This window comes from Phalacrocorax aristotelis, chromosome 2 (genome assembly GCF_949628215.1).
Source record: "Phalacrocorax aristotelis chromosome 2, bGulAri2.1, whole genome shotgun sequence".
Taxonomy (NCBI): domain Eukaryota; kingdom Metazoa; phylum Chordata; class Aves; order Suliformes; family Phalacrocoracidae; genus Phalacrocorax; species Phalacrocorax aristotelis.
Genome location: NC_134277.1, coordinates 74,972,610 through 74,981,247, shown reverse-complemented (window position 1 = coordinate 74,981,247; position 8,638 = coordinate 74,972,610).

Here is an 8,638-nt window from a genome sequence, read left to right as displayed (position 1 = left end):
TGCACATTAAATTCTAATCACATCCTGCTTCCCTCATTAACCTGAGGCACTCTACTGGTGAAAAACCTATTCTTCTAGGAGGCAGAGCAGTGCCCAATACCCCCTGATCAGGCTAAACCCCTGAATCTGTATCTGCAGCCTTAGAGCCACCTAAAGCAGTAATTCCATCTTTTCTATTTATCATGTCCATGCAACTGCTCTGCAACTCTCTCCCGACCCATTGAGCTATTATGTATTTCTCTGCCCTGTTGCTTGCTTCATAAAAGTCCTGTCTGGCACTGTGACCCTATGGAAAGTAATGTCTGTTTTCCACGTAAACACTTCAGACAGCTTCAGCCAAAGCCCAGTAAGTTCATTATATATTGCTATAGTACCTCTTACTATATATACTCCTTGACTGGCATTCTTGCTCCTGTTCTGCTAACATCTGCTTACACCCATTAGCAGCCAGCTTCTTCTTCCCTCAGTCATGTATCCAATCACCAATCCGCCACAGCTGGCTTGCCTCCTTCATCATTTCTCAGGTTGTTAAACATAAAGGAGACAAATTTAATCACAAGTCTTCCTACAGCCTAGAAACTGCAGTTCTGCGTGCTTCAGTACAGACTGGTTAAATATCCCTGTTTTCTCCTCGACTTGAGGAGTGGGACTCCCAGCCCCCTTAACCTGTTCACAACCAAACCCCAGGATGTTATGATGTTTTCCCATCTGCATTTCAGTAGTAATTAAGTTGAAAGAAGATCAAAAGTGTTCTTTCTGCAAAGTGTATTTCTTACACATTCAACACCCCCAGCAGTGACTGTGCAGACCCCATAGTGATGTCCCACCTATCAAACACCTGATTTTTATAGACTGTCTGCCAGGGGAGACCTCCACTCTTCCTCCTGCAATGATCACATTTACCACCTGGAGTCCCTGAGGATATAGCCAATATGGGTTCAATTTTATGACTACTACAATGCCAGCTTGCTTGCCCAAATTGGATATTGACTCATTCTACAGAGATATGACACCAATAAGCTATTTCAAGTGAACTGGTCATTGGTAAAGGCTTTATCCATGGAGGCTGAAATGAGTAAAGGAACACAAGAAAATCTCCCAGTAACTGATCATTGGTCTCAAAGCCTGTAGACTGATTATTTCTGGAAGTTACACATCAACACATTTCATAGTTTTATTTTAAAACCCAGAGCGTCATTAATTCCTCATAAGTATCAATATCACATCCGTGTTCTCTAGCGGTTGAGCCATCAAGCAGCTATAGTCTCCAGACCAAGTTAATTACGCTATTAACTCACATGTTGTACAAAGAATATATTCCCAAGCATGCAATCACTTTATACATCTCTGGGAAGTGCTCCTCTATAACAGGAAAGTTCATGCTCGTATCAGGAAATGCTTGCAAAGATGAGGTTTATCATAATAAGTGAAACAGAGGAACTCACTGTGAGTGAAGCAGAGTGGCAACGGCAACAGCTCCCATCAGACAACGTGCACGCCAGGTCAGAGATCAGCCCAAGAAATCCCATAACTCAAGAAGAGGACTAAGAGCAGCCACTCTTATAGCCCATCTCAGGAAAAGAGTAAAGGCCCTGGGCTGAGCTCAAGCAGAGCCCCTGGTGAGAGTGTGTGTGTGTGTGTGTGGGCTCCCAGGTGAGGGTGGTCAGGGCAGTTAAAGCCTGTTAGTACCATCACACCTGCCTGTTAGTACCTGTTAGCCTGTTAGTACCATCAACCTGTTAGTGCCATCACACCTGCAGCCATGTGCATTTTTAGTGCTAAAATAGGAAAAGGAAGCATGCAGTGTAAGATGCACTGGGGACTAATTGAAACAGAAGTTGAATGGCCAAACCGTTTACATCAGCTGTGTGGTGCTTTAAAGGGACAATCACAATAAATTTCGTCACTGCAAAATGTCTGTTTCTAAGAAGTTCAGCACACTCATCTTATACAAGGGCTCCTGATCAGGCACAGACATCATCTCCTTTCAACAAAACCAACCAGGACTCATACCGTTCCTTGCAGGATAAAGGGTGATGAACAGCATGATTCAGCTCCCAGGCAGTGCCAGTACAAGAGCATGCAAGCCCACCCTCACTCTGACAAAGATGACTTATTGCAGGTTCAAGACTGAAACTATTCCTAGAGACCTCCTCCGTTTGCACTACAACTCCTCCCTTCTTTCTGCATCCCTCTCCTTCCAAGCCATCCCTGCACGTCCTGACCTTCCACCCCCCATACACCCACTGCTTGCTTTTATATCTGAAGGTCATTTCAAGACGGCTGAATGCAGCATGTGGTATCACTGGGCTCAACCACTGAAGCCAGCTCCTATGAGACAAGAGGAAACTTGGCAAAACTCAGGAAATTTCTGTTTTGAAAAGAGCTGTTCATTCAGAAGTCATGGATTCTGTTCAACTTAATTTTGATAGCTACAAGGGAAAATAATGGACAATGGTTGTTTTGCTTGCGGTGGTGCTGGTGGGTTTTTTCATTTACAGAGTTGGCTTCTGGTACATGTAATTATTTCTATCTCCAGCCTGCCCAGTACAAGGTGATACAGCTAGACAAAAGGTCATGATTACTTGCAGATGGTTTCCAAACTAAACTATAATGCTAAAAAGACCTAACTTACTAACGGAAATTACTAAAGCTGCTTGGAGCCCCCCAGAATGCTGGAGGCATTTTAAGGTTACGACACAGAGCTTTGAAGAGAAGTCCAGTGTTTCTGAGGAGTTGAGAGCCTCCCCTGAGATGCCAGGGGAGCAAAAGGGGGCTCAGCAGCTCACAGACCTTATAAACACAAGTATTGATTTTTTTCCAGTTGTGTCAGAAATAGCTGTACCAGAGGGACATGCAAGGCCTTACATTGAGCTCCAACATATGGTTGAAAAGATTTTAGACAAGAAGAATCTACTTTTTTGAAGTGCACTTGAAAAAAACACACACAGAGATGATGCTGGGATGCTTTTAATTAAGATTCAGTGTTCACATTTGGGTTTTCTTGTTGCCAGTATATCAGCCATCATTTCTACCTGAAAGTCTCTGAAAATTGTTTAGCAGAATTTGACGACTAGGAGATGAGGGTCGAAGGTATCTCCATAGCCCAGACAGGGGCTGGGCTCTAATCCAGTCCTTTCTGGCAGTAGCAGGCCCTCATACAGCTGAGAGCTGACCTGGAACCAGCCAGCTCTTCAGTTCAGACATGCAGGTAGCCTCACCAGGCAGCAGAAAATGGATTTTACTACTATGCAGAGTTTGAAAAGGCATCTTTAGAGAATAAGGAGCTTCTCTCTAAATACTTACCTGAGCAGGTTCCCTTAATAGCAGCCTTTCAAGTGAAGATCAACAACCTAATTCTCTGTAGTAACCCCCATTCTATGGTGCAAGGCATCTGCCTGCTGGATGTCCTGCTAGGACAAAAACTAAGCACTGCAAAATCCTGTCTCAGCCACCTCTTGGTGTCCCATCTTCCCTTCTGTGATATGAAAGTTCAAGATATTCTTTCTCTCACCAGAGCATGGTGGAGTTATATACATTAATTGTAAGAAACACAGACATGTTAACAGGGGTTGGGAAACCCCAAGTAAGTCTAAATTCATACAATTAAATTATTAAATGCGTTCAAACAATTTCCACATCTTTACTGCTGTGGACTTTTAGGTGAATGCAAACTCTCCATTTATTAAATCTAGATATATTGTGTATAATATTACCTTGGAACTTTTCCCTTACCAAAATCCCCCAATGTTTGTATTACTAACAATGTTAATTATAACAAGAATAGGTTTAGACCAAGAAGAAATTACCTGACAATACTGAAAATGGGAATGCTCTGTGTGCTATAAAACTTGGGAACTGCACTTCAGGGTGTGAATATTTCCATAAGAAAGCAATTACATTGGTGAAAGCTGACCAGTAAAATAGCCTGAATCATTTGTGTATGTGTGCGTAGGGGAGTTCAGAGATAGCTGACTGGACTGAACATTTTTATAGGAAGCAACTGGAAAACATTCATATATTTTTTTAAAAAAAGATTGGTGCTGAGCTATAGAGTATTGTTGCTATAAAATATGGCCTTGGAATCCAGGGTTGAGCTTTTTAGAAGTATGCACTGTTACAAAAAAATAACAAAAAGACTGGTGGACAAGACGTAGTGTATGTAGTGTATGTGATACCCTTTCTCTTTCCTATCTCTCCTAAGATTTGGCAACTTTATAATGCCAGCATATTTCATTACTTGAAAAATAAAACCAAAATTTTTTATCACTATTCCTCCCAAGAGACACATACCTCCTGTTCCTTCACTAGGCACCAGCATACCTCAACTTTATTCTGCTTTTGCATGTAATAGCAAGGACTGGTACACACGATCCCCACGCAGTATGCCAAAGGGAGAAGCCAAAGTTGCAGGGAAAATAAAGATCAGCTTTTTAACAATGTGGCTTACATAGGAATTGGTTTTGAATTGTGGAGAGGGGTTTGGGGATAAAATCCTTGTGCTACTCACTTCTGTTAGAATCATAAGATGAAAACGAATGAATAATGCTGAAAATTACATGTTCATTGTTTCATTTCTGAAGAAATGCACCACCAAGATGGATGGCAGCACTCTGCATCCCCCATGATATTTTTCACAAGGTTCTGCAGACCTGGGCATGGGGGATTTTGCCAGCTACAGTGGGTTCATGGGGAGAGGTCTTCTGTATAAATCTAAGGGAAGGAATTGTATTTCAGCTACATTTTTCTTAAGTGATAAGAGACTGGGGTTTGTTTGGTTGTGGGTTTTTTTTAATTCAATAATGCAGCAATAACTGAATTCTACACCATGTTTCACACCCCCAGAATATCAGGGTGCCTGTTTAACTGTGGCGAAAATACATGTACTTTCAAAATATGCAGGACAAAAACCCTGAGTATCCAGCATCCAGGCCCTGAGGGCACCCACAGGCCTGGCTGTCCCTGCTTGCCCCTGGGCTTCCCCCACCCACCCACAGCCCAGGACCCCATGTCAGCCTCTGCCCCAGTGACACCACAGCAGGCCCATATCCCAGCCTGTCCTTGATCCCTCCCCAGGGCAGTGCCTGATGTCTGGGGCTGCCCCAGTGCCCCCAGCGCCCTTCCCCTGGCTGCCAGTCCCTGCCCTGCCAGCCTCATGGGGACCATCCCCACCACCTGCCCTTGTGTGGCTCCCTGACATTCAGCTTCTGGCATTCCAGAAACTGAAAATACAGGAAAGAAAAGGAAGAAAACCCACCGTGACCAAATAATGAAAGGGAAAACCAGTTACCACAGCATATGTTAAGCACTTAAGCAAAGGACCACAAGGAAAGTTTGATTCCTGATTTATAAATTGCTTTCCTGGCAGCAGCTGCAGTGAGCCTTTCCATGCAAATCTTGCCAGGCTAGGCACGAGGTCCTCCCTCAGGCACCAAGCCTGGCGTTACTTCAGGCCCTGCGTGCCCTTCCCTGAAGCCAGGATGCTTGGGCACCAGCGAAGGCTGCTCACAAGGCAGCTGTGGCTGCCGCCATGGCCCCAGCAGAGCAAGCGAGGGGAAGCCCTGCACACCCAGCCTGCTTGTTGAGACCTTTTTTTTTCTGGTTAACATGATGGTCACTGTGCAGCAACACTGGGACTGTGCTTCACCAACAGCCTTTGCCCTTGTGTTTATGCCCTCAGTACATCAAGAGGACTGTTTATATAAAACCAAATAAATGGGCAGAGCGCCCCCATACAGACACATGTGCATTAACTGCTTACCACCATGGCTACAAGTCACGTATAAACCCACGCTCTTACTCCTTTTCAGCAGGACTGGCTGATGGAAATGGCCACTTCCCCACCAGCTACCATGCAACAAGAAAGGGGAGACCCAGCCTGTACTCCAGGGCCAGGGATCGGTTTGTGCCTGGGGATCGGTTTGTGTCCCCGCCACCTCAGCCGAGCAGCAAGCTGGGGCTCTTGGGCCATCAGGCAGCTGAGATCTCTGCAGGCACACACTCCTTCCAACAGAGGAGATCCAGAAAGGAGTGCCAGCAGCCCACTGACAACCAACCACAGACAAAAATTAAGGAAGATCCCCAAAGCAGAGAGATATCAGGATGAATCCCTGTTTTTCACAACTTTTTTTTTTTTAATCCCCCCAGCAGAGAAGCAGCTGCAATAAGATAGGAATGCTTTTTTCGCAGTCACCAAGATAAAGAAGAGGAAGTAGCTAAGATGTGTTTTTAGGCATTTGCTTTGTTGAAAAATAAATTTTCTTCTGTGAGGGGCTCTGTTGTGACACAAACCCTCTGACTTAAAAATTCCCCAAAAGGGCTCTGTGGAAGGAAAAAATGCATGCAACCCTCCCACCCGCAACAGACATTTGCAAGGCTGTTTTAGAAGAGAGTCACACCAAGGGAAGAAACACATTTCACCCACAGACTGAGAACTTAGGGTTCCACTTTGCCATCTTTTATTTGCTTCTGAGGACTTGATGCTTCAGCTGAGGCAGGTACCACAGGCCCAGGTCTCCTCTCATGCCTGTGTAATGCTGAGGGCATTACCCGACGCCAAAAAGAGTGGCCCAAGCCCTGCGCAAAGGGCTGGCAGAACACAGCAGGAGGTGGATGTCTGCTCTGCAGTAGCCTTGTGCCCTCTGGCATTGTGGGTGAACCGCATGCCAGTCCAGCCCCACAGAGTAATTCAGTAAAACGTGAGTTAAAGAACCGCTGGCCCAGAATGGGAGAAAATACCAGGGCATGGCAGGGGTGAACATTTCAGCTGGAGCCTTCCTTTTCTCAGCAGAGTGATTTGGGCTCTCTGCTCCCCAAAAAATTCTTGAACAGGGCCAGGTCCGCTCTCTCATCACTAACGCATAAGCTTAGGACTATTTTATCTTTCATGAGTAATAAGGTTACATCTTAGCACACTATTCACAGCTCACATGTATTTGTAGTTGTGCATACATTTTTACCTCACAGCAGTTAGCCCTTTATCACATTATATTGATTGAAGAATATCTTTACCCTTCAGAGCTGGCTTAAACAACCACATTTTTAACCATAAGCTTCACACCAAGGCCTTATTCTGCCTTGATGGTAAAACATTCTCGCCTGACGGCAGATTCCTCATAACTACCTCTGTTTAAACTGCTACAATACAGGCCTATCCTCTGGATCCAACATCCCTTCCACATCTAAATTATTCAGAATTACTATATTAACCCACGTGCTGTCGTAAGCAATACTCTCTTTATAACATTGCCACAACATGCTACCAAACAGAATGGAAATAGAAGCACAGTTGGAGAAGTTGAGCATTCTGCTACCTCAAAAGACAAAATCTAACGGAATCATAACTGGACAATGAGCTTGGACTCTCTTCTTGCAGGATGTTACTAGTCTATAAGTAGATCTTGTTGAAATAAAAAAGAAAAAAAAAAGAAAATTCTCTGTGTTCCTTTTCAATCATGTGTTCAAACTAAGATTTTTTTTTTTTTGATCATCAGTAAGGTATCTATACATATGTATCAACTGTATGCATAATTTGTACTCTGAACCTCTCCCAGTTGTAGAGACCTGATCCACGTGAGAAAGTTGCAGTGATTTAACCAAAGAAGGGGTTTTAAATTGACTCTGTGGACTGAGTAATGCACATCATCAGTTACCTTCCTTTGATTTATCAAATAAACATATTTCAGCTAAGAGAAATAAATCACATGACATCACCTCTGCAAAATACTTGATCAAAATGGCTATTGAAAAATTCAAGGGAAAGGGGTGCAACTTCCATTTCTATATTAGTTCCTTTGCATCAGGCTCCCCCTTCCCTGAAAACTTTACTGTGCATGCAGCTTAGTTGGTTTTTGTATGAGGAATGTAGTTGTACGTTTTAAAAATTAGCAATACTTCTCTATTTATTTTTTAATTCACGTGTTTTAAAGTGCTTTAAAAAAGATAAGTAGTTATCATGTGGTTAAAAAGTCATAGGTAAATTGAAGTGAATCAGGGGACAAAATTGCATCAAAAGCCAGTGACACTTGGTGCTTTCCAAAACGTTACTCAAGGAAAACTCAGGGATAGGGAGATGAAGTGGAATTACTCAAAGCAACATGGTAGTCTGACAGCAGGGCCAGGAATTGAAATACAATATTCCAATTCCCAATCCAACGCATATGTTCACTAGATGCTATTTGTAGCCCATCATGGTTAACTGAAAACACTGACAGAAGAGTTAAAACTAATGAGTAAAACAAATCAACAAAAACCCTTCTCAATTCTAATTCAAAAGGCTGCTCAGAAAGCCTTTGTATGAGTGAGAACATATCCCTTTCTATTCCAGATTTTTTCCATATAAGAATCTGCTTTATCTTCAAAAAGAATAACTGCCAGATTCGATTTTATTCATGGTCTTGAAAATAATGAATTCCTCCACTAAACTTAGTGGCATTAAACCACATACACCTAGACACAAGATCAACAGTTAGGTGGGAAGGTTTCAGATGGTTTCATATCTACAGTATGAGCAACAGAGCAAAGAAAAAACTGCCAAAACTCAGCGTGTTTCCAAAACTACTAAAAAAAAAGAAAGAGGATTTGGCACGCCTGGGAAAGTACCCTCAAACAAACAAACAAACAAAACCCAAATAAACAA